General features: G+C 45.4%; 1 long non-coding RNA gene across 1 annotated transcript in view; it reads right to left on the bottom strand.

Annotated features, from left to right (window-relative positions):
* Positions 1-203: 203 nt before the first annotated feature.
* The window catches only part of LOC118260860 (uncharacterized), a 33,958-nt gene continuing 10,701 nt past the window's right edge, over positions 204-23,460 (bottom strand). The window contains exons 2-5 of the long non-coding RNA XR_004782319.2: positions 17,228-17,373; positions 4,385-4,549; positions 2,530-3,035; positions 204-760 (exon numbers count right to left, since the gene is read on the bottom strand). This is a non-coding gene — a long non-coding RNA (uncharacterized LOC118260860). The remainder of the gene's footprint in view (positions 761-2,529; positions 3,036-4,384; positions 4,550-17,227; positions 17,374-23,460) is intronic.

Consider the following 23,460-nt stretch of genomic DNA (forward strand, 5'->3'; position numbering starts at 1 on the left):
ATCTGTAATGAAACGGAGAACGTTAAATTCACATTGCCCCACTCCTGCATTTCCCTTCTGACATACCTTTTTTAGCTTTGTCCTGGTGAATTTTGCTTCATCTTGGACTTTCTTTTATTTATTTATTTATTTTGTTTTATTTCTATACTGTGAAATCTGTGTTCTGTGCAGAGCAGTCCAGTCTGGCTTAATGTGAGCTGAAGCAAAGAAAAAGGTGGTTCCCCTCCACTTAAGGGAGTGCCTGTTGAGGCTGAAGAAGCCTGTATTTGGCTGCAGAAGCTATTTTTCCAGCTTGTCTGCAGACCCAACACTTCATCAAGTCTTCATCACTCAAGGACTAAAAAGCTTAAATTCTGCAGCACTGCAACCAGTCTCTAAGAAAAAAGTTATTGCTGTTGTCTTGGACAAACTCAAGTCCCTGTCCCCCACTTCAAGAAAAAAAAAGGAAGTTCAAAATAAAGGTCACTCCTCTTTGTATTTACATTTTTTTAAAAACCTTTATCACATATACTGCTTCTCAAGCAATACTGTTTATTTCAGTGATATCAAATGTGGAGCAGACAGCCCTGTGATGCTCAGAGGAATCGGTGTCAGCGGATCAGACAGCCTACGAGGGGCCGTGGCTCCTTCCCATGTGGCAGGGTCAGCCGAGGCTCAGCACAACACAAACCCTCTTGGAAAGGGCCATGCTGCACAGTGTGCATCCCGGGGAGCAGGGGCTTCCTTCTTTGGGCTGCCGTAAGGAGAAGTCATGGTGCTGCTGGTGGGGAAGAAAGTGTCAGGAAGAGGTAGGAGCCGAGACAGTAGAAGACATACAGGAAAAGCTTAGCTATGAAGACAAAGTCGGATTGCTACGGCAGTCATTTTATCCTGGGTATAATACACTTTTGAAATGTTTCCTTGCTGAAACTTGTTTTGAATATTTTTGGCTGGATTTTATAAACTCCATATGTATTTAGACATAACATCTATTCTCTCAACTCCGTTCTATGAGAGAAGAAACGTTGCACAGCAGTTACGAACTGCTGTCCCAAAATCTTACAGTGTTGTCATCCCTCCTGATTAAACTGATGAGTTAAGAGGACAAAAGAAATCGCTTTTCTCTCCTCAGCTCTCTTTTCAGTTCAGTTGTTGTCGGTGGCACACTGAGGCTTAAATTTAGAAATAATAAATAAATAAATAAAAAATTAATAAGAGACCTTTGTGAAATTGAGGCCATGATAATTGTTGGATACACTTAGCTTACCAGTGACTGTTTTCTGATTCTTAAGATTCAAAGGAAAAAAAAATCATTATTTAATTCCTTGAATTTTCATCCTTGGCAGCTGCTGAGAGAAAACCATGTGTGTGTGTGTTTCTCTATAGTATGAGCCTTAGAGAAAATATTGATTCATTTTTCTGTCTCTTTCAACCAGAAAAAAAAAAGAAGAAGAAGAAGAGACATCCTGCATGATATAGAATTAAAAATAAATAAATAAAATGGAAATAAATGTAAGGGAAAAAAAAAGTTGAAAACTGACAAAAAAGCAACAAGTTACTTTTTCAATAAAAAATACATGCAGTCTGGCCCCTGGGTCCTGGTTTTAAGTGAAGATATTGACTTGCAGCTGAATGACGAGTAGAATATTTTTCTACTGAAATATTGATAGTAGATTACACTAAACCACAAACTGTCTCCATAAAGCCCATCATTTCTAATCCTAATGGTGTTTTCTTTCCCTTAGATGACTACTACATTCATGATATGATGTCTTTATTCTATCTGGGGGAAAAACTTTTTACCATACAGCTAAATTAACTTGTCAAAAGACTTCAAACTTCGGAAGCTTTTACAGCTCAATTCAAAGCTATTATTCAAGATTGAATGAGAAGGCTGTGGACTGTAAAAGCTGGCAAAAAAAATAAATTTCACAGGCATTCACAAGTTGAATGGAATAGTTACTTTTTGTTCAGGTTGTGTGTTTCATTGAGCTGTCTCAGAATAGCTGAATTTTGCCTATAGCCCCTTGGTCTGCAACGAAAGACAGAATGCCTCTTTCTGCTGCTCTTGAAGCTTTGCCCCAGTGCATGCTCTTTCACACACACTTGATTATATTTAGTTTGTGCCAACCTAAATAAGCATCAACCAGCTCTCCAGAAATGTGGGGAGCACAAAAGAGAACAAATAGCTGCTAGACTGAGGCAGAGCAAGACCACAAACTTATATTTGTCCTTTTCTTTTAAAATAAGATCATTGACTTAGATCGTCTTACAGTCAGTTGCAGCTTTCTCATGCAAATACGAACGCCTGGCTTCAGGAGCAGCAACTGCTTTTCAGGAGAAGCAACTTTCATATTTTACAGACAAGTAGCAGCTGGCAGAGCTTGCGCTTGGAGCCTTTCCTTTCGCAGACCCAATCTAGTTTGCCACCCAGTCTCCTTGAGACAAAGACATCAGAAGGCAAGGCAGCACTTAGAGAGCCAGGAGGGGAGCCCAGGGCTCTTAGGCCAGGGCTGTATGGCAGAGGGTGCACGTAGTTACTTGACTCACCGGCAAAGCATGTGGTGGGATGGACCCGTAATGGCCAGCAAGGAGAGTGGCCTGGATTCAGCACGCACGTGGTGCAGCTGCCTCTGGCTGGTCTGCAGGGAATGCTGAGCACAGGAGGGAGTCTGAAATGCATCTTGTGACAAAGGCCTGCAGATTGCTGCTGCCGTTCACTTGGGACCCACAACTCACCCCCTGTCTTTCAGAATCAGATTCAGAATCACTTTCCTTTTTTTTGTTGTTGTTGTTGTTTTTAGGATGCCTAGAGTTTAAAGCATTTTCAAGCGTTCGGAGTACTCAACCATGAAATGGGGGGATCCAGGTTCACTTCTCTCTTCTGCCTGGGAGAATTCGTAAATGCAGCTTCCATCTCCCTAAAGGGCTGTGCTCATGGACAGCATAGGGTAACAACCCTCCACTGTGAAGGCAGGCCACCGAGCAGAAAGATGTGCATGATCCACATGATGACAGAGCAGGCAAGACATTGCTAACGTTCCTTAGCTGTGAGGCTGTGGAGCAGGGTTAAGAAATGTTTAGTTTCTGGAACATCATCTGAGTTCAGACTGGAGTTGACAGGACCAGCAAAGTAGCACCAAGATGTTTTGGGGCTTTGCACTCCAGAAGCTAAGCTATGGGGAGCACTTAACAGCTGCCTTCATAATAGGAGAGCAACCTACTGTAGTATGGGCAACAGCATCTTTGAATTCAGATTGCTAATTACAAGCTAACTACTGGATCTGGCCTTTTTCTTGTTGGTGCCTTAGTCCTGCCTCTGTAAAGCAGGAATATTACTGATCCCCTACCTATGAATAAGATGAGGATAAATGCACTGTGATTTCTTACCCATTACTGGGAGACCTGAAGATAAAAATGAGGCAGTATAGCAAAGACAACAACAAAAAACACCTAAATCATCACCAGGCACTTTTGTCTGTGCATGAAAGAACAAAAATTTCAGGCAAAATAATAAAGTTCCTGACAATTTCTGCCTACGGTAGCTTTATTCCATTAAAAAACAAACAGCACCTCAGAATATGTCACGACTGTACAGGATAACTGAACACAGGCTCTTCTGCACCACTACATGTGGACATTATTACTTTAGCTTGGTCCACAGCTTGGACACTGCTGGTTGGCATCAGTGCTGATGAGCACTTTAATCAAAACCCCACTGGGCTTCTGCACATGGAGGATGAGAGCAAGCTGAATACAAAGCACATCAGCAGTGCCCAGGGACAGGAGCTCGGTGCACCTCAGAAGTAAATCATGTTTTGTCAGACATGGCGTTTTTTGACCAAGGTTCAAACGAGAAGATAATTTTAGTTTTAACCAGTTGGGACAGAAAGGAGCACTGGTAGATGATGTGTGTGGGCAAAACTGTACAGATGTTTCAAATTCCTAATTTCTTCCTCCTCTGTTTTGTTTTTCTAAGGATTGTTTCATTACATTGCATGTAGGTCACAACTTTCTTATTTAGAGTCTATGCATTTCCTGAATATGCGTAACTATTAAAAGGGTTAGGCAGCTGTGTTTTGTACTTGGCAAAACCTCAGTCATCTTGCTTTCCCTTTCCTATGACAAAACCAAAACCACAGCTAGTTTTGGATTTGAACTCACTCAGAAGTACTGAAAGTGACCTCAGATTTTCCCTGTCTACTTGCAGGAGAAGAGTCACCATGGCATATCAACTTTTGAGACTGAATCTCCCTCTTGCATGTCCAATAAAGATGGGGCAAAAGCAAGGGCACAGCAAGGAGGAATACGCAAACAGAAGTGCGAAGTGGGTGCACTCAGCAAGCCAAGTGGAGCATTAGAATACAATCTAGCAAGGAGAACAATCTGTTCTTGATGAATATACCTGGACGCGTTCTCATAAGTCATCCAGACAATTTCTGCAGGCCACAGTGCTGAGCCCACACCATGTGGCTGTCAGCAGGTATACAGGTCTCATGCTGAGCCATAACATCCACAGGTCACTCCTGCAGCACTGGTTCAGCTCCTTTACGCAGAGACACAGAAGCACCTAAAGAGGGCAAATGCTCAGATTCTTATCTCCTTTTTAACATTTTTTTTCTTGATGCTTTTACCTTACCTGTTGTATCTTAAAGACTTGTGTTAGTTACAAGCACTTTCTCTGGCTTCTTAAAAAGCATCACAGCAGATCAGGACGTGCCAACAGAAGTACAAGAGTCTGGAATAGCAACAGTGAAATGGATTTGTGGAAAATGGTATCAGAATCACGAAAGGAACACCTCCAAAGTTTGGAGAGTTATACCCAGACCCTGTCTAGCACTATTACATAATTGTGTGTGACTTCTGAATCTAGGACTCTCATTTGCAGATAGGTTGTTTAGTAGAGAGCTAAGACATGAATATTCAGCCATTAATGTTAAAAATAAAATTTAGAAGGTACTATGACAAAAGGTCAGATGAGTCAAAACGTCTCCAGCTTTGAAAAGGTCTGTGCATGTCCACAAAAAACTACTACTTTTTTTCCAGGATCAGTAGTTAGGATCAATTCTATAAAAGAACAGTGAAAAAAAAAAAAAAAAAAAAAGGAAGAAGAAAGGTGAGCTACACGTTCTGAAAAGAGCAGATAGCAGAAACCCCATGGTTTCATGGACTGGATTCAAGGAAAGGACTGAGTGGGACAGAGTGGAAACTAAAACTGAAGTGCTGTTTCAAAAATCTACAAGGCAACAGAGACCAACCCAGAAATGGAATGTAAGTAGTTGAGATATAAATCAATAATATCTGCATTGCATAAGTACCATATATTTTTCCTTTTAGAAAAGGAAGAGTTTACAATAGGCACCTCTAGAGATGATGTTGCAATGGGATGCGTCTGTGTGTTTCCAGCAGATTTGGTTTAGGTTGTTCATGCTGAGTTGTGCTGGCATCAAAGAGATGAGACACATAGATCTCGATTCATCGTTATCAGGAGCTTCCTGTCATGTTAGCACCTTGCTTGTTGCATATTAAAGGCTCAGTTATGAACATGGGTGGAAACTTTTCAAACATCGCACACCAATAGGCAAACATGAACAACTCTAGGAAAGCTACTGGCATGGATAGGAAACAAAAGGGTGATAATCAAATAGAGCCTTCTGCCTTGGACTAAATGATGAGCAGGGCAAGTTCTGGCTCTTATGTAGAGACTAGGATGCAAAATGCTCTGATCATACAGTAGGAAGTGCAATGGACCAAAATTGGGCTGGGCTTCTGTATAAACAAGGAGAAAATCAAGCGTTAGGTTAGAGCTATTTATTTTAGCTTTGTTCGCCTGGTCAAGCGAGCAAAGGACAATCAGTAACTAGCCTGATAGTTCACTAGTGTTAGGTTTGCAAGCTCATTTTGGATAAGGCAAGTAGACGTGAAAGAATTACTGGAGTATGGCAGTGGAAGAGGACAGGCTGAATGGCAGGTGAGGCGTGCTATTGAGCTATTTTCCTCCGAACCCTGCAAACCCCAGCTGCTGATCTCCAAAACCAAAGCAACAGAATACTCTTTGTCGCCTTGCTTTTGGCAAATCCAGACAATCATTTCAGTAAAAATTGCTTGTTAACTAATCCATAATACTACAGGTGTGAGGCGGTGTGTTTTGGTCATGTATTTCAAAGAATAGTTTCTCCAGCAAACAGTGTAACAGCTGTGGCTGATAAAACTGTGTATAATTGTTATCCTCTCCTTGATAGAAACTCACAGATTTAACACTGAGTTTTGGCCTTGTTGCTGGTACCGTGCAGTCAGCCAAGAGCAAAATGGATATCTTTAACATGCTAGAAGCAAAATAAAAAAATTCAAGGTCACAAAAGTAAAGGAATTGCAATTACTAGGCTAGAGGAAGGAGCTGTGTCCTACACAGGTACATGAATATACTTTGGAGGTGACTGTGTCACTGCAGACCCCTGTTTCTCTCATATGAATCTTTCCAGAAGACCGAGGATTTGGGAAGGTGGATTCCTATGTCGTCATGAAAGAAGTTCTCAATAGACCCCTACTTAAAAGCTGAATTCCGAGGAGCATCCTTCCTTTTCGGGTGTCTCCTTTACTGGTAGCTCTGCTCAGTAAGGGCCTGACTGTCTACAAAACAGTCTCTGAAGTCACAGTTCAAAACACTAGCCTGAGGTTTCTCCTCATACAGAAATCATACGGTCGCACCTGGAAACCACTTTAAGAGTGTGGGCACCCTTAGCTCTTAACATGCAACTGCACGACACACAAAGTACAGCTGCACTCCATTGGAAGAGTATGCACTTACAGCTCTTCTACCATGCATATTTTTGCAAGGTAACTCACCCATCAGAGTTAATTTTTAAAATATTGAACACAGTGCTCATGAAGATGCAAAGCTAATCCAATACCAGCTGCATGAAGATGCAGAGTTTGGTACTGGATTTACTTTCATACGAGCAGCACACCCTTATGGGGCAGAGCAGGCTCCCTCCAGCTGCCTTGCCAGCCCTTCTCAGCAGCAGCCTGGAAGGCTTAATCCTAAAATTGTAGGGCCATTCAGTGTCCTTCTCTGTCGATTCAATCGCTGGTCTGTCTGCTCAGGCTTTCAGCGGGCGTGCCAAGTGAAGTGGTGGTTTCGGTGATGCACACACCTGACCGCCAGGAACTGGAAGGAGACCACCGACTTGTTTCGCGCCAGTTACTGAGCAGCCGCTGGAGGTTTGCAGCTTTCCGTCACTACCAACTTGGACAGGATTCAAACCAGCGACCTCAAGCGAAAACCATCCCTCCTCGATTGCCCAGCTCCTGACGCATCCCATCCTCTGTGCGCTCTCAGGAGCGAGCAGGACAGCTCCCTGTTGCAGAACAGCAGCCTTAGAGTGGTTTTTAAAGAAGCGTTTTTGCTTTTCTGGGCTTGAGCCCAAAATCCTACTTGGAGTCACTCACATTCATGTCAGCAGAACAACACAGCCAAACATAAAGTTTTTTGTTTTTTTTTTTCCTTTAATTAAACTGTTTTTCTCTCAGGTCAAATGTGAGTATTATCATCACTCCAAACTAAGAACGAGCACCGGTGAATGTTGCCAGTGAAATTTAAAATCCACTTGAAATAGCTTTACGTTTAACAGAAAGTATCATCTTTTACTGGACGCTTCCTCACCAAAGCAACTGTTAGAATTGAAATAGAGCAGATTTCTAGACTATCAAGTGCAAAAGACATATTCTCTCTGCTTTCCTCCTGCCTTCAGAAGAAATACAACATCCTCATTTGTCTATGCTGGGTTTAACTTTTTTTTTTTTTAATGGGCGTGCCAAAAACTTACCCATTGCCACAACTGCTCAATTCATTCCCAGGACCATTACAAGCTTCTCTGGCAAAAAACATTCTGTCATGTCTCCGGCTGAGAAGCTCTGCAGAGAGTGGTGTTCCTAGTTTCATTTGTGGGCAGAAAGTCCAGGCACCAGAGGAACAATATTTGCACCCAGCCCAAATGCCTCAAAGTCTTCAGCTGCCAGCAACCTTCACCAAAAAAAACCCTTGCCACGGGTGCTCTCCTGTACGGGGGCCAGGCTTTTTACAGAGTGTGGGGTACAGTAATGCTGGAGAATGACAAAAAAGAGGCAAAAATAGAGTGGAAGAACACGTCTACGGCTCATTAACTGACTTCAGATGACACCAGCTTGCTGGTGATTTTATGTGTGTATGTGTGCTTTTTTCCCCTCAGCTTTAGCAGGGAATGTTTTATTTGCTTACTGAAGTTTTCACATGCAATATGTTGTTGCTGTTTTGTTTTGTTTCTTAAATCCCTTACCTATATATTTATTATAGACAGATATTATACCCTCACAGTAAAGAAACACTGCAAAGTGCTAGTTAGCTTCTCAGAGCTGACTGAATAATACCATAAATACAAGGGTACTGAAATGACAACAATAAAGGGATCTGTGCTTTGAACAATAAATATGAACTGTAGCTGTGCTTTGGATTTTATGCATGCTCTAGCTAATAGGTATTCAGCTTGTGTGGGCCACTGACATTTAAATAAACACATGTGCAGTCCAAGGGGGTTGGCTGCAGAGCCTCTTGTCAATTGAATCCAGCCCTGGGAACACGAATAGAACAGCTCAGGATTGCAGAAATTCCACGCTGGGCCAGCCCTTGGTGGTATCTCTCCTGAAAGCATAAGACATCCTCCATGGGGGGGAAAAAAAGTGACAATGGGGATGAGGAGGGGGTGGAAAACCCCGAAAACATGTGGATTTAAAGAGATGCTGTAAATATTGCTAATGAAAATGTCTGCCCTTTGCTCGGGGAGCACTCAGCTTCTCTGGAACTGAGCTAGCCAGTCAACCTTAATAGCATTCATACACTGCATCAGGAAATAGAAACAACAGCGTCAAAAAACGCCTTTTAAAGAAAACCTTTTTTTTTTTTTTTTTTTCTCTAAAGCAAGGCCGCGGTACAGTGATGTAAATCCATTCAAGGAACAGACATATGGGTTGACAGGATGCAGAAGGATCTGGAGACAAACACTTTCTGCAGTGCACGTGCTTCTGAGGCCACCTCTGCATGCACAGACTGGCTGGATTATGGTGGAGTAAGTCTGACTGCATTGCTGGAAAAGGCGAGGACTAACACTGCAAATCTTTCTTTTCCCATTCCAGCAAACCACTTGGTAGTTCTCAAAATCAAAAATACCTCGACAGTATCAGTCACACTGAGAGGCTACAGGCTAGATTGTAATACTCAGCACCTCATTGCAAAATAACAGAAGGTAGAGGAAGGCTGTGAGGTGCCCCAAGCACTTGTTTAGCATGGAGCATGTAAACCACAGGTGATGCCATAAGCATCTGTGGGACTTCAAACATTCTCCATCAGTGTCACGGAGAACACAGTTTCACATCCAGATGTTAGCTTTTCCCACCACCACAGCATACCATCACAGGTAAGAGGTAGCCCAGGCATAAGACGACACCAACTCCAGGGCTGTCAGCCTCTGAAAAGGGAAGTTAAAATAAAATAAAAATAATAATAATAATAATAATCCAAGGGGGAATTCAGTGAACTACTTAAAGTCTAGTTTTAACACTGAGTAAAGCAATAGAGACTACATAACAGTATTAAAGATAATTAGAGAATTAGGCTGAAAAAAACACGCTTCTGGTAGCTAGAATCATGTCTCCTGGGGAATTCTTTGTGGGCATCAATGCATATGTAAGTATGGGCAGTTTAGCTGATACAGTGTACTATGGTTTCTCAAAAGCTCTTTCACCAGGGGCTCCTAGGAATTTAATCTCTCCTGGGATTAGAAGGGAGGTTCTCAACTGAATTCAAAACCGGTAGAAAATAGGGAGGGACAGGTAAGAATAAATGGTTATTTTTCACAGGGGAGACAATCCCAGTGGAATCCCACAGCAATTTGGGCTGTGACATGGGTTGCTCTCAGAGCAGAAATGATCGAGAAAAGGGATACAGCAGCAATCTGCTGAGGATTGCAAAGAAAAAAAAAAATAACTTAGAATAGCAGAAACACCCTTCTGCAAAGAGCTGCAGGAGGACTGAGGGCATGGTATTAAAACAGAGTATCGGGTGCTGATAAATAGCAAGCAGCCCATAACCAAGCTGGCCTCACCATGGTTTCTCCATTTGCTGTTACCCACTCAGGAAAGAGAAGCTAAATCAACAAGAACACCAGTTCGTTCCCAAGCGGTGAGCGAAGAGGGGAACAGAGCATGAGGAGCTGCCAGGAAATGGCCTGAGAAATCCCCCCCATCAAGGTATTGGTTAAGCCTGGCCAGTTCCTCTGCTGCCTGAAAAAGACGTGACTTCTTGATCTCTGTGACATTTTCTGTCGAATCGGGAGGCACCCGGTGGTAGTGGATGTATTTATTGTCACTCCCTTCAACATTACAGAGCAGTGCCTGATGCACATCCTTTAGTCAGGCAGCAGACTGAAAACCACAACGAAGCACTTTTTCCTGCACATTATGGACTTTGCTACCATAGGTGGTTGCGGAGGCCAGAAAAGTAAGTGCGCTCCAAAGGCAGTTAGCCAGAATAATGGAAAGCAAGCTGAACAAAAAGGTCTAGGGAACTTAAAAACAGAGAGAAAACCTCTAGCTCAGTGAGCTGCTAAACTACAGCCTGCTGGGAGTGGTTGCTGGAGTCAGCGTAACTCCTAGTTTTATGCTCCTTCCATTAAGTATCCACTACCAGGCAATGTCAGAGACAGTGTGCGACGCTTTGGTCTGTCTTAGTACAGCTGTTCCTGTGTTTCACAGATTAACTTTGGATCCAGACATAATGGGTACAGAAGGAAAACATTGAAAAAAAAAGTCTGGGAGAGAATGTCTAGCATGCGTTCCTAATGGAGCCAATGCTTTCAAAACTGTTCATCTAAATATAGTTTCTAAAAAACCGCTGAAGTCAATAGGGTTTAGGCATGGATGTAACTTCTAAAGCATGCTACTGGTGCAGGAAAAGAGGATTTGGAGCAAGGGGTATTTTTCCTAGAACAGCCTTCTTGGTGGGGAACAATCAAAGGCAGGACCTCGTGGGAAGCATCCAAGAGGCCAGGCAGATGAAACAACCACAATAATCAAGTCTCCAGAATCAATGGCTTCTCATCAGCAAAACCATTTATACCTTCCAAAGGAAATTAAGGATGAAATAATTGAACTACCAGCCATGCCTGAGACCTGTCATCCTAAGCTGCCTTAGCACCAGAGGACTGGGTAGATCTAATGTTCTCCAAGTCTACATTTAAGAACGGAGAACATACGGATGAGTAAGGATATAACCATGGACAGGCACAGCATGGCTTCTGCTGCACCAAAATATGGCAGCTGGGTGAAGGAGTTGGCAAGTATATGGATAATGGAGGCACAGTGGCCTAATCTACTTCAATTTCCCAAAAAGTTTCCAGTATTTTCCTGCACTGAGTGCTCTGAGATGCCATGGGATAAGAGGGAAGGTCCTTGCACAGATTAAAAATAATAAAACCCAAGAAAGAACAGGAAGCAGAAGGTGCAAAGCTAATGTTAGCTGAAGCTGGCAATCCAGAATTAACTAGGATATTTCAGTACTTGCTCTCTTCTGCTTTCGCAGGAACAGAACAGCATAGCTGCCGTCTCACTGCTGCCCACCACCACGCTGGTTGAGCCTCTTCCCTTGCAGCAGCCGCAGTCTCCTGTTGATTTCACTGAAGCTCTGGCTTACCTTCCTTGTCAAGGAATGAGATCTCTGCTTTGGTTTTCAGCTCATTTGCTTTTTTCTGTAGCAGTTTGATTTGTGGTTGCTAGCAATACCTCAGCGGCTGCTCTGCTGCATAGCAGAGGTTCCCTGAATCGCCATCAGCCTTATTCAAACAGTCTTACTGTGCAGGCAGCAGGCCTTGTTGGAAAGATATTCAGTCTTTTGAAACAGGTTGGAAATCAAAGTTCACATTCTTCTATACTTTTTTTTCCCCCAGTATCCTGGACGAGGTTGCTTTGTAGGACATTTCACAAGTGGACAATTCCCAAGTATCACTTTTTTTTTTTTAAATTCAAAAACATCCATTTGCCAGACATTTCCCAGAACGCGCATTTCTTGGAGAAATATTCCAGACTGCATCGATGCCTGCAACCAGCCCCACACATGCACACATGCTGAAAGACATTATGGGATGCCACCAAGCACGTCCTGCCCAGGGGGAGCTGGAGGCAATGCTGAGGCTGATGGATGCACCTGCCTGGGCTGACAGCTCTGTTTAGGAAAATGAGGGTGCTGGTTTAGGTGGAGGTGCGTGCCCATCTCTGACTGGATTCTGAAAATCTAGAGATGCTGCTGAAACCATGACACAGAGAAAGAAAAGGCAGTGTGTTGGGGGATACAGTATGTCGGGGGTGCAGAATTGACCTGGAAAAACTGGCTTAAGTTCTGCAAAACCACTGAGAGGAAGAGGATGCTGCATTTATTTACGGGAAATGCACTTATCTACACTGAACACAGTCCTGACTCCACTAGTGCCCTCCTTCTTCTGAAAAACCAATCTGGGACAAGATGCACATACGCAGAAATCCATTCAGTGCTCACCAAGGTCAACAAGGCTCCTGTTGATACCAACAGACATTGGCGCAGCCCCCAGGTAACCCTACACTTGGACCCAGACCCAAAGTTAGCCGTGGGTGTGCCCGAAGCCCCTAGCAGGATTCCACCATAGCCAGCCCATTTGCAGCACTTCTTTTGGGGACCAGGCCAGCCCTGCTGGAGTGGCCAGTGCAGGACCTGGACCCCAGCCCCACTGAGCCACCCAGCAGGAAGCACAGCAGCGGTGCCAAGCCTAGGAGCGGTCTGAGGGAATATATGCAAACACCTGCCTGAAGGCAACTGCACGGGGACCGCCAACTCGTTTTCCACAGACTAGAAAATATTTACTATGATTTCCATTCCCCAGCAAGTGAGGCTCAGATGTCATATTGATTGGGTGCAATGTAAGAAGCTTGACAGACAGAAACGATGCGGAGCAATCTGGAAAGCACGGGAAGCTGGGCTCCACAGAACAACGCGTATTTTTCAGTACAACCACACGCAAGCCTCTGCGGGTAGGAACAAGAGGACACGTTGCATTTTTAGGACAAGGGACTGAGCTCATTGGGGACTGAGCAAGAGAGTCCCTGGCAAATAACCAGCTGCACAGGTACCTGCAGGAAGAAAGAGGGAGATCTCACTTCAGTGCTTGGATGAATGCAGAGCAGAAAATCAGCACAGGGCTTTGGCAAGACCATGGCTGGAAGAGCACAGGAAGTACATCTGGAAAGCAGCTCCTCAGGAAAGAGCCACAGATCTTAGCTGAAGCCTGGAAAACCTGCCCTTAAGGCTAAGGCTGAAGCAACTTGTCTCCTCTTTGGCTGGAGAGATGCTCTGACCTGTCCACAATGGCCTGTATTGGAAGAGCAGGGGGAAACTTTTTCTGCACAAAGGGTCCATGGAATTTGGGAGAAAGAGGCTCAGGAGAGCACTGCCACAGCACAGTAAGACTCAGGCTCTGGATGACCAGAGAAAGCGCTGATGTGTTAGCAGCGAGAGTAATTGAAACAACTCAGCCACGTGGCACAGCTCTCCCTAGCCACTGTCAGACAAGTCTGTAAGTCCAAAAGAGATGTTTCCCTAAAAAATGGGTCTGAGAGGCCCCCCCCCCAGGAAGCCTTCTGTTTAAGAACCTGCATCCTTTCCAAGGATTACTACAACACCTGCTTTCTTGAGGAAGATTATGTTTTCTACCCTTAGGTTTTCACAGAGTTGACAGGATAGGGTTCCCAGACTGGCAATATTATTTTCTTCCCATGTATCACTAGACAATCTAATTTCTTCATTTGTCTGTAGTTATCAGATAGTTGAATTTATTTTAGTTAGGGGAATATTTCCTTCAATAGCTGAAGATAGCCAAATGCCCAAAAAGATCATTTTAATTCTGTGAGAAGCCGTTCTACGATATTATGATAATATCTGCTATGTATTTTGATGATCTACTGCTATGCCTTAGGTTCTGTGTTGAAACAGCTGACTCGTGTTATCGAGCATTATGTAGATTTGTATACACTCAGCTGAGTTATTGCTAAAAAGTAGTCTTCGCTAAGCATCATAGGACTATACTTCTTTGTGATGGAAAGGTGGTACAATTGGACTAGAACCAAAGCTGTAACTCTACCTGTTCCTTGATGGACTGACTGCTGTTATCAGGGAGCCCTATAATCCTTACCTGCAACAGGAGACACTGCTCACGTCCACAGCACAGGATCCACGAAATGACAAAAGAGACTGTCCACCCCTTAGGGAACTGCCCCTTTCTGTCTCCAACAAGACAGCAAATCAAATTTAATTCAAATAAAATTACTGCAGATAGTGGCTGCAAATAGTACTGTTCGCGGCCATACAGGAAATCATACTGGAGAGGAAAAGGGCTTGAGAATATGGGGGCAGGGAAACATCTTGTCTGTGACTGAGACAGAAACAAGGAGCTACAAGACCTGGATAAAGCACACGGTATGGTGACAAATGACTGAAAATTGGTCCTAAAACCACCCCTTGAACGTCACTCTGGAGCAGAAACATGCTCCAGCAGGTACCTACCTATGGACCAGAAGGGCCTGCCTGGGACCATGCCTATAGTCTCACCAAAAGCTCTCCTGCAGCAAGAAAACCTGGGTGACCCCCATCTCTGGTTCTATCTCTGGAAAACAATCCACTGATCCACCAGAGCCACCACAACTGCACTTGTTGCAGGAGCCGGGTCTTGTGTTGTGAGGCAGAGAAACCTCTCGAGAAGCCCCACGTTGCAAAGCAGCATCTTCGCTTCCCTCCTAGTTAATTTATTTCCAGATTTTTTAGATGGATTCTCTTGTGATCTCTTATTCCTTGACAGTACTGCCCTTTCAGTAGGAAACCCATCTCCTTCACTGGTACCAACTGGCACTGCTGAAAAACAACCTTTCCCTTGCAAGTTAATTATAGGAGAAAGCTGTTGTCTGCTTTACTCCTTCCTCAGGCAATGAGACACTTGGCCACAGGGCCCCCTGGTGCAGTCAGTCTCATTTCGGAGGTTGATAAGAGTAAGAGGGAGAGAAATCAGAGGATCCACCTGGTTATGTCACCCTCGCAGCTCACCTGTAGAGCCAGTAGCCACTGGCCCTTGCTATTGTTTTCCAGGGCCTCTGGCTAGGAACACTTGTGATCTTAAGATTAGCGCCTATGCCACTTTACTCACATCTTACTCATTATACATGCTGCCAAGTACACAGACACTCCTGAGTCAGCCCCTTGAATGGAGCAAGCTTGGAGAACCTGAAAAGACTATGGATGTTGTTTAAATTCAAAACGTGCGTGGTCTGTCTGGGGTAAGGTCCATGAAGCTCCTCAAGTTTTGTTCAAACACCTCTATTCCAAAATACATGCTCAGCAGCCAAATGATTTGTCTATAATTCCTTTAAGCAGCATTCCCAGAGAGGATGGGAAGTGTTTTTAGGAAAGCAAAATATTTCAGCTGAATGAGCTGGAAAGGAGGTAAGATCCACAAGGGTCTCACCTGGCTGGCAGAGGAAGCCAGGAACACAAACCTGGGGGTCACAGCCCCAGCCAGCTGGAAGGCTGCCTCCTCTTGCACCCTGAATTTTCAGGCACTGACAGTTTTAATATTTGTTCTTTCTAGATTGCCGAAGCAACAATAAATCCTAATCCACAGATTCTACTACCAGCATGTGAGTCTTTTATTACCAGATACCTGCTGAGAGTTGCCTGTGTTGATATTTTACTGACAGCAGAACACTTCATACCCTGTTATTATCTGAAACCACCTGGAAAAATAACACATCCAGAAAGCTGCCATGAAGACATCCTGAAGATGGAAGCTGCCATCAATGATGCTGACACTTCAGGATGTAATCTAGGACACTATTCATGGTTAGACCATCTATGCTAGCTCAAAACAAATTCAATTAATTGTATCACTGGAAGCCAGAGTACTGTTCGTAAGGTAATGGTCTTTTTTTATTTTATTTTTTTTTACAGACAGTATGAACTATATTTTTATGAGCACCCAGATTGCATACTACTCTTGCTTTAATGTGCTCACATTTTCTTACTCTTGCTTATCTCCTTGTTATATGAACTGTAGTCATACCTGCCTTGCAGTGCTCCAGTGAAATTGTCATATCTGAGTGCAAGTTGCTACAGGCCTGATTTAAATTCTCTTCTGATGGGCTGAATAGTCTTTTCCAGTCCTAATAATGTCCTGAAACAATCCCACTATTCCAGTGAGAAAAGCAGGCTGCTTCACAGCCAGCAAGCAATTTTGCACTGGTTCAGAGTATAGGAAGACTCAGGTCCTTTGAAAGACAAAGGTAAATGCAAGTTAAACCATATATTGACAAGGTAGTGTCACTGTTTCCCCCCCACTCTTTATAGTGTTTCCAAAATACTCAAACTTATTTTTTCTCCTTTTGTTCTCTCCCACACAGCAAATATTAATCCCTCCCTCCCCCAGCTAGCCCCTTGCCATGAGCAGAGATGAAATAAACAGCTGGTCTGCTCCTGCCAAGAGCAATTTCACCTCCCAGCAGTGCCAAAAACACCGTTGCCTGCATCCTGGCATCAGCCGTTTCAGCACAGCCTCACGAACAGGATTTGCACGGCCAGCAATAGAAAGAACTTGGCTTTTCATGTGTCCGACCAAAATAATGTCTATTTAAAAATATCCCTGGCAAGGGAATGTCTCAGAGCACCTTAAAACATACATCAAGCTACTTAAAATCTGCAGAGACTCAACAAGACATCAGAGCAGAGCAGTTTAACTTCACAGACAGCAAAGAGGGTCATTGTTAGAGCTGCACGGGAAGAAAAGCACTTCCTTTTCAAAGGGGAGTCGGAAATTGAGTTTAGTTTCAAGGAGGGTTTTTTTGGTCAGCCTGAGGTTTGGGTTTTCTTTTTTTAACCTCCCCAGTGGAAGGGGAGGCAGCCAAGCTCCAGGACTGTGCTGCCAGCCAGCTCTGCAAGGAGAAACGCTTTGCCCGGCAGCAGAGGACTCTGGAAGCAGATGCTGAGGCAATCTTCTCTTCTACCCAGCAGCCAGCCAGGAGAAAAGCAGCATGAAAATAGGTAAGCATCCAAGGAAACCTGTTTGGGTTCCCCTACACCCTCCTTGAAGTCAAACTGAGCCAATGAAACATATCAGCTTCAACACAAGCAGATTTCCCCCATCAGTGTTACCTGCCACCAGGAGAGTTTCTCACGGAAGTGACAAGTTGCAAGATGCAGGTACAAACAGCAGAGGTTGTCCCAGCAGGAGCCAGAAGGTAGACCAGTTACACACAGATCTCCCAGGTGCTCTGCCCTTCAAGAACAAGTTCCAGCTCCTGCAAAAACACACTGTGTTAGTAAGTGCAAGTTACGCAGTCTAGGGTGAGAGGAACTGGTAACAAGGAGGCATCAGCAGGAAAGAACATGCTTTCTGCTGAGGCTTAGCTTGAAGGAAAAAATAGGGAGATGTGTCTTTCCTGGGCTGGAAATGTCATGGATACTGGAGCAACAAGCAGAATATTTTGGGAGAACTCAGTGCCAGGAAGGCATGCTGAGATCCCTGGGTTGCAACGCCAGCAACCATTTTACAAGCCTCACACAGTCTCCTGCTATCACCTTGAGGACAGCAGCCCCTCTGGGGGGCCTAGCAGCGAGGAACAACAGTTATTAACACAGACCACACCAAAGAGAAGCCAGGTCCAGAGAGAGGCTTCCTGCCATCTCCACCTTCTCTGGGAAGTTTCTGATCCTCTTTCCATATCTATGAATGTTATGGGCTAAGACAGCAGAACAAGAGCCAGCAGAGAGAGGCAACAAGGATTTCTACCAAAGGTCCTGCTACAGAAGGGTCCAAGTACAAAACGCATACAGAACTGGCCATAAGCAGCAGAGATACAGAAAAGAAACATTTTCTAGGCCTGCCAAAGGGAACAGAGTGGGAAGGGATGCTATTGCCAGGATTATACCTGCATCAGCCAACTGTGGTAAGAACAGCAAGAGTGGTAGCCAGGACAGTGCAAGGCATGGGGCATATTGGGCCAAGAGTTAGCGATGGGATTAACAAGGTACAAAGCTGAAACACCTGCAGTTAATCCTGAATCTGTTGCAACTAGTTTAGAGATGTTGGCTTTCAGGAAGGATTCCTGCAGATGGAGAAAGCTGTGGACATCAGGAGGTGTGATGCTAGAGGGATGGCTCCAGGCAGCCAGGATAGAAGTACCCATGGGCACAACCCAAAGAGCAGCCACTCAGCTGCAACAAGTACCCAGGGACAAGGCACAGGGTGGCTGTTGTGGAAGGAGAGACACAACCCAGGTGAAATCAATGTCATGTTTGCAGTAGTAAGCAGTTCTAGGAAAAGGTGTTGGCTGCATAGCCCCAGCAGATATGAAGACGTTTCATATACACGGACTACAGAAGAAAACCAGTACCAGGTACATTGCCAGCATATTCGGTTGAGGCCAATACTAGAAGCAGAGGAGCCTAGGAAAAGCTTGCAGTTCGACAAAGGAAAGAGAAAAGACAAATTGTGTTAGCAACAAAGAATAGCAGAGCATTGCACATAGACCCACAAGCTTCCCTTGCAGCAACCACACACAGACAAGCTGGAAACCAGTTCAAAGACCACAAGAAATGAGGAACTACAAGGTTTAACATGAGCTAAGATAATCGGTTGCCATGCTCCAAATTACGCATTTCTCCTCTGCTGAGGAGCTGACCAGAGAGCATCTACTTGAAGCAGTAGTGCAGTACTAGAGCAGTGGATTCATAGAGTGAAAAGGTTGTTCTACATCCATGCTATACCTATTTTAGGGTTTTACTTTGTGTAGCTCTGGTCTGATCTTGCAACACAGATGCCCATTAAAGTCAGTCAGGCATCACAGCCCCAATCTGAAAGAAAACATTACTGTAAATGCACCCATAGTTAATGTGGTCTGCCCCCATGCTGAGTCTGTGCTACATGGGAGCCCACAGCAGTGCAGTTAGCACAGATGTTCCAGCATCTGCTGTGCTCGTCGCTGGGATGGTGCCAGCATCAGCACGACAAGAAGGGGCTCGGGGAACGTGGGTCTGTATTTGTGTCAGAAACCGTTTGCTCAAGTTTTCAGGTTTTAGGTGATGCAGCATTAACCAGGAAAAAAAAAGCGGGGGAGGGGGGGTGTTGTGGAGGTGTTCTTGCAGGAAATAGCATGTGTGGCTTTCACATAGCACCCAGAGCTTTGTCCAACTTTGAGACTCATGAAAGGTTGTGTTGTGCCACTCTGTCCCCCTCTGTTTTCCCAACTTATTGCTTTCTCTGCTGGTACCTTGCCTGATCACCTGCCCGTGCTCTACCTCTGCAGGCCTGGAGCACTGTGAATATGAGAGGAGGACAAACAAGCTTGTTATTGATGTGTTTTGGCATTGCTCCATTTATTATTGATGCAGTGGGTAAATGATGGCCTGTTGTCCATTTCCCCCATTGTAAAGTGTTAATATCAATTATTAAAAATAGTCTGAGGCATGAAATATGGGGCATGAAAGCACGTGCCTGTGAGTGATGGGCACAGCTATGATACAGCTACATCCAAGCTGCATCCTTAATGTGACAGCTCTGAAGGCTGGTGCTAACTGTTCATACAAGCAACGGCAGCCTCTGCAGTGCCACTTCCTTCCCCTGGGCACGGCTGGAGGAGTACTGTCTGGAAGTGAGAGGCTGACAGGTAGAGCTTTCCAAGGCAAACTAAAGATGTAACCCTGCTGCAGGCCCCTAATTCTGTAGGGCATCAGCTGCCAGAACCATACCACTTCTGGAGGCAGCTCATGGTCACATGCAGGAAGGCAAGACCCACATCAGGACAAGGGAAAAAAAGAAAAAAAAAAAAAAGTGCCAGCATTAATTTCAAGTTCCAGTTACTATGCTCTGCAGGAAAGAAGACTCCCTGGGGCTGGAGCACATTCTCCAAGAAGGAGGAGGGCCTGATCCTTGCTGTGGTGTAGGAAGTCTCAGCCTCTGGCTCCAGTTCAGCCATATCATGTCATCAGTTCTGCATGGGACGCCTCAGATGCCCAACAGCCACTTTGCTGTTTTGCTTGGAGTTCTGTTTGCATGCAGACAGGTGATGCTCAAAGCCTGCAGCTTAGCCTTTGTCACCTCCAGGGCAGCATGCCATCACTTCCACCCCTCATCAGCATGGGCATGCCCCTGTTGTAGCAGGGGAAGGAGCAGAACCATGTTCTCCCACTCCTCGAGGGCCCCCATAACTTGCACCCCACCAATGGAAGGAGCAATCCCCTTTGTTTTGGACATGCTGCTGGAGAACAACAACACGGAGCAGCACAGCTAAAAGACAGGATGTTGAACTCTTAAATTTGCAGTGTGCTGCCTCAGGAAAAAAAAAAAATGATGAGGTGAGAATCACCAAAGCCAGGCTTGCAGCAATCTCATGAGCTTCATGGCTCCACGAGAAAAAGAGGGCCTGTCATGTGATGGAGATATTTTAACTAGTGTCCCTTGGCTAGATAGAAAACAGTTCTTAAAACTGCACACCCAGAGCACAGTTTTCCCTCCCTCTCTCCCCCACCCCCTTCTTTCTGGGGATGGCAGGCGAGGAGCAAACGCTGGGTTTATTCATCCCCTCTCCATTGATTGCAGTGTGCGTCACTGACTGCACGAGTGTGGGAGGTGCAAGCGTGCCTCACAGCCAAATCACCAGCCTTTCAGCTTAATAACACCTCAGGGGATGTGGGCTCTCTTCCCCTTTTCAAAATAAAAACAGGAGAGGAAATAAATGTTCCAATAATATAAACCAAAATGAAGGGGGGAAAAAAAACCCTACACAGCAGGAGGTGAAAGAAAAAATCAACACTTGGGAAATAAAAAGCATTTAATTTTCTTTTGCATTAGGCAGAAAAGAGTTAAGTGTCAGGGGTGGATGGAGGCTGGTGAGGATCCTGTGAGGATGCCGGGTGACACAGGAGGAGGTCACTGGGTTGCATGGGACCCGGAGAAGGACTGTGCCACTGCTGTCCGGCCAGGTGACATACAGTTGGAGCACAAGCCACCAAACACAAAGAAGCTGGGCAAGACGACGCTTAAAACCACAAAGAAGCTGCTTTGCCAGACCTGGCCAGTTCAATGGGCACCTGTGCATTTTTGGGAGCTCTCTTTGTTGGGATGGCTTAAAGGCTCGGGATGGAGCCCTGGGGAGAGCCTGAAGCCAGACGTGGGTGTTGAGGCGGTTTCGCTGCTGGCAGCCACTGGCCGAGCACCTCTGAGCCCTGCAGACCAAACACCAGCACTGGCAGAGGCCCTGTGGCCTGCTCCCCTGGGGGCAGGCCGTCCACCACGCGGCTGCAGGCCGCTGCACACTTGCTCTCTGATATTTTTATCCCTGAAGAGTTGACACAATAGCCCAGGCATGCTGATCAGGCAGACACGGCTCTAGACTTTTATTAGAGAGCTAGCATTTTGTTTGCTCAGTGATTCAAAGTGGCCTCTGCAGGCCTGCTATGGTCCGTGGGCCGGGAGGCTGTACCAACGGCTGGCAAGGCTCCACTACCAAGCCAGGGGGGCTCGCAAAACCCTCGACTTTCCCCCCAAGATCTCCAACAGTGCGTTCGTCTACTCTCATTGCGATGAAAAATCCAAAAACACAAGTGCTTGGCACCATGGGAGGACAGTGGACTCTAGGAGCCTGGCCTCTGTATGCACAAGGAGCAGGGGGATGCTGCCCACCCGCGGGCAGCCACGTGCCGCCACACGCCAGCTCCTCTGCCCGTGCCGAGGAGCCCACGTTCCGGCAGGAGGATGATGTTTTTCTGAATGCGTCCCCATTTATAATGAGACATTACTCACAAGCTGGAGAATAAAATAGAATAATAGCATCTATCAGCGTTAGTCATGTTTTAAATGCTTACCTTTCAGAGCAGCATGGGACTTGATAGGATAATCTTCCCATAGACACGTAGGAAGCTCTCATTGAGGGACACGGCCCTGTTGGCAAATTATAGCTTGCTGCAATTTGTGCTGCTACTCTGGATACTTCTGCCAGGGGGCTGAAAGTGGGAGCAGGGGGAGTCTGCAGACCCTTACAAATAGGTTCAGAGCACAACAGGAGGTTTCTGGAGTTTTCTGAACCCCAGATACCACAATGCTTTTGGCTCTTGATGCCAGGCCATACCTGAGCAGTTTCCAAAAGGCTTTTTAATCCCCTTCCTCTAGTTTTTTTGACTCCAGCATATTCAAAGACATATTTCTTGGCCCAAACAAACCCTGCATTCCTGGAAAAGTACATGCACCGATTTAGAAGAACAAACTCATTTTGCACATGTGGAACCAGGGCTCAAACTTCTGCGAGCAAGGAATGCTGCAGCCTCCCGCAAGCATCATGTTTGGGATGCCTTACCAGAAGCGGCTGGGAATTTTGCAAAGAGGCAGATTAAGCTGGGAGAATGAAGTTTTGTCTCAAACCCCAAAATGCTCCACTAGTGCATCTGTTTTGATGTTCCCCTGACAAAAAGCAGAAACCCCTTTGCTGGGAAAGCCCCGCTCTCCAGCATCCTATCTGGGGTCTGCCCATTTGGGGAGTGCAGCGAGACAAACTGGCTCAGCACCAGGACCACTCTGTTTCGTTTGAGAAAATTCATTATAGGATTTCAGCTCTGTGAACAACTGGTATCTTTTTTTTTTTTTTTGCCCATGTTCAAGGCGTGGTAAAATCTGCCAAACAGTCTTTTCTGTATACTTAAGGAGATGATGGAGAGGAAATTTGGTTCCCAGTCAGATGCTCTTAACCAATTTCAGCACTGGCGAGACACAAGAGAATAGCAATTTTGCACAGCAGTGCAGTGATGTTCCCCGTAGCCTCCTGCAGATCTGAGAAAGATTTCTGTGACATATTAACCAAACAGAACAGAGGAGGTGGGAGAAAGGCTGGTGCCTCATGCTGTGTCCCTGGGAAGACCCCACTAAGCTGGCTCACCTGGGATAAGGGCATTTTGTCCTTGCTGGCTGCCAGCCCTGGGCCAGCAGAGGAGGTCACCTCACTCCATGCCCATTAGATGGGAGGTGCAAATTCTTCCAGCTCTGTTAGAAAAGACAGGCAGCCTCAAGGACCACAAAACCCCACCTGGTGTCCTCACCTAAGGCCTTCTTTTCCAAAAAAAAAAAAAGAGGTTGAGGAAAGCAACAAGGGAAAGAGGTACAGAAGGATGCTGCTCCTCACCCAGGCTCACACTGTGGGGACTGATATCCTCAGGCTGAAGGAAAGGCAGACAGAGGCTGTGACCCATCAGCAAGGATCAAGGGCATGTCTGCCACTGCATGGCTGAGCCATCAGCCTGCTGATCCTCTGTGGGACTGGTCCGGTAATTAGGAAAAGCAGCAGGTGATTGACATGATGGAGCTCTTAATGGGGCGACCGTGTCCCCGCATGCCTCCA

Source organism: Cygnus atratus, chromosome 6, assembly GCF_013377495.2.
Source record: "Cygnus atratus isolate AKBS03 ecotype Queensland, Australia chromosome 6, CAtr_DNAZoo_HiC_assembly, whole genome shotgun sequence".
Classification (NCBI taxonomy): domain Eukaryota; kingdom Metazoa; phylum Chordata; class Aves; order Anseriformes; family Anatidae; genus Cygnus; species Cygnus atratus.